This window comes from Pseudorca crassidens, chromosome 7 (assembly GCF_039906515.1).
Source record: "Pseudorca crassidens isolate mPseCra1 chromosome 7, mPseCra1.hap1, whole genome shotgun sequence".
Lineage (NCBI taxonomy): Eukaryota > Metazoa > Chordata > Mammalia > Artiodactyla > Delphinidae > Pseudorca > Pseudorca crassidens.
In genome coordinates, this window is record NC_090302.1 from 90,343,818 (window position 1) to 90,346,974 (window position 3,157).

Sequence of the window (3,157 nt, forward strand, 5' to 3'; positions counted from 1 at the left end):
GAGGGAAAGAGAGAGACGCAGAGGAAAGAGGGAGAGGGAAGAGAGAGAGAGAGGGGGACAGAGGGAGAGGGAGAGAGGGAGGGGGAGAGGGACGAGAGGAAGCAGGGAGAAAAGAGAGAAAGAACACACCATGTACATTTCTGTCAAATGACACCGGGGATCCTTACACAACCAGGAGAAAATAACACAGCGAGGCTCTTTCTCAGCTGGAACTGGAACTGCAGATGGGGCGAAACACCACCAGGGTGGCCACACATGTCCAGCTGCCGCCCCAGCCCCCTGAGTCTGGTCACCAGGGCTCTGAGTGTTTGCTCCAGGGACCTGGGGTTCACCCTGTCACCCTGGAGGTCGGGCCTAGACAGCAGGGCCCCGGGCTGGACACATAGGGGGAAAAGCATCCCCACAGGACAGCTTGTGCGAGCCGATTCAGCTGCGAGATTCTAGAGGCCCGGGATCACCCTGTGGCCCATGAAACCCAGGAGCCAGGAGGGTCTTGCATCGGGATTCCTGTCCGTTGGACTGTAACGTTTGTGTAAGGAATCTTGGAAACAGTGGTAACGAGTGAATTCGAACGAGCTTTAGGATATTATGGACCACTCCGAAGTGTGTGGGTTGCTAAAAACCCTCCCGGCTTCGCTCTTGTTGAAAATGAAGATCCCCGAGATGCAGCGGATGCTGTCTGAGAACTAGACGGGAGAACACTCTGTGGCTGCCGAGTAAGAGTGGACCTGTCCAATGGGGAAAGGAGAAGTCGAGATCGTGGCCGCCTCCTTCTTGGGGTCGTCGCCCTCGAGATGATTATCGGAGGAGGAGTCCTCCCCCTCACCACAGATGTCCAAGACGGAGAAGCTTCTCCCGCAGCCAGAGCAGGTCCCTTTAGTAGATATAGGAGAAGAGAGAGATCACTGTCCCAGGAGAGAAATCGCAAGCCGTCCCGATCTTTCTCTAGGTCTCCTAGCCGATCCAGGTCAAATGAAAGGAAATAGCAGACCACTTTGCAAGAGGAGTGGTGCACAGGAAATAACTTCATTTGACAGGAGTATGTACAGAAAATTCAAGTTTCGTTTGAGACTTCCGAAGCTTGATGCACTTTTTAAATGTTTTAGCTGTTCACATTTGTTTGTCTCTTGGGACAGTGACACATAAAGGTGTCATTCTCTATGGTTTGAAATGGGTCATATGAGGCATGTAATATGAAGAATTGTTTCTTTACAATGTTCTCTTAAGCAAAATTGAATTTGCTTTGAATTTTTGGTCTTGCCTAGACTGAGAATAAAACTCTAACTCCTGCCCACCTAAAGTGTGATGTTTATTATTATGGAAACAACACTGGCAAACATTGAAGAGACTTTCTGTAGCTGGGATATGGTATGCAGCTGTAGTTAAGCAAGCAGTCTTTAAAAGGTGCTGTGAACACAAGCCAGCAGGTAGAAATGAAAGCCGCACCCTTACCCTAGATTAGAGGTTTAAGAATTCCACTAGTCTTCACACTGGACAAGAGGTTGTCCAGTGAGTTTAGAATCTAAGAAGTTTCAAGGAAGTTAGTTTCCCTTTGAGTTAGGTCATAAGTCCCCTCTGTGATTGCCGTACATGAATACATAGCTCTTTGTAATGTTTTTTGGAAGTTGAGATGATCAAGATACCAATGTCTTGCCAGATGAAGAGTATATTGTAGAGCTGAACTTTGAGTTACTGTGCAGTTTTTTTTTTCATGCTGTCATTCGTAATATGTTTTGTGAGACTCCTTGGGATTAAAGTTTTGGTTCCAAAAGGAACAAAGAAAACAAAAAAAGGATCCACCTGCCAATGCAGGGGACACGGGTCCGAGCCCCGGTCCGGGAAGATCCCCTGTGCCGCAGATCAACTAAGCTCATGGGCCACAACTATTGAGCCTGTGCTCTAGATCCTGGGAGCCACAACTACTGAGCCCCCATGCCACAACTACAGAAGCCCGCACAGCTAGAGCCCGTGCTCCGAAACAAAAGAAGCCACTGTAATGAGAAGCACGTGCCCGCAACAAAGAGGAGCCCCTGCTCGCCGCAACTAGAGAAAGCCCGTGTGCAGCAATGAAGACCCAACGCAGCAAAAAAAAAAAAAAAAAAAGACGATACCGGCCAGGTGATCAAGGGTAAAATTGTTTGTCACAAGTCCCGTTGATGGGGTGTATCCTTGATGTGTGTATCCTTGATGGTGTGTATCCTTGATGATGTGACCTGAGGAGAATGACATTTTTATCTGTGTCTGGATCTTCCGCCCCAAACCCCGTAACTCCAGCCCAACCATAAGAAAAACATCAGAAAACCAACAGACAAACAAATTGAGGGACAAAATACCTGACCAGTCCTCCTCAAAACTTTCAAGGTATTAAAACCCAGGGATGTCTGAGAAATGTCACAGCCCAGAGGAGACTGGGACAGAAAAAGGATGTTAGGGGAAAGCTAGGGAAATTCTAGTAAAGTGTGGACTTTAGTTAATAATAACGTATCCATCTCGGTTCCTTAGTTGGATAAGCATGTCGTACTAACGTACTAAAGTACTAACGTGTTGGAAATAGGGGTACTGGGTCGGGGGTCCACAGCACTCTGTACACTCTGTACAGATCTTTGCAACTTTTTTGTAACTCTAAGCTATTCTAAAATTAAGCAACTACTAAACAGAGATAAGAATGTTATTTCCCTGATTTGAACATGCCTGAGTTTGTTTTCATGGTCACATTTGTGCTATCTGGATGTGTCTTGGAATCAGTAGCAAAGGAGAGTTGCCAGCCCCTGGGAAGATGCGGCTGGTTTGCAGGTGGCTTGCTCTGGAGCTGAAGACCACGGTGGGAAGTCTGCAGCCTCGGGCTGCACTTAGAACCATGGGAGGGGATGGGCCAGCTCAGTTAGGGATGGAACCTATAAATAAAACTCTTTTTCTTTTCCATTATGGCTTATCACAGGATATTGAATATAGTTCCCTGTGCTAGACAGTAGGACCTTGTAGCTTATCCATCCTATATTTAATAGTTTGCCTCTGCTAACCCCAAACTCCCAATCCAACCCTCCCTCCCTCTTTCTCCCCCTTGGCAACCACAAGTCTGTTCTCTATGTCTGTGAGTCTGTTTTTGTTTCGTAGACAAGTTCATTTGTGTCGTATTTTGGATTTCACATATAAGAGA

The 3,157-nt window shown here is 47.0% G+C and overlaps 1 pseudogene; it reads left to right on the plus strand.

Annotated features, from left to right (window-relative positions):
- The first annotated feature begins 224 nt into the window (after positions 1-224).
- On the plus strand, positions 225-1,294 carry LOC137228280 (serine/arginine-rich splicing factor 3 pseudogene; annotated as a pseudogene).
- The last annotated feature ends 1,863 nt before the right edge of the window (positions 1,295-3,157 follow it).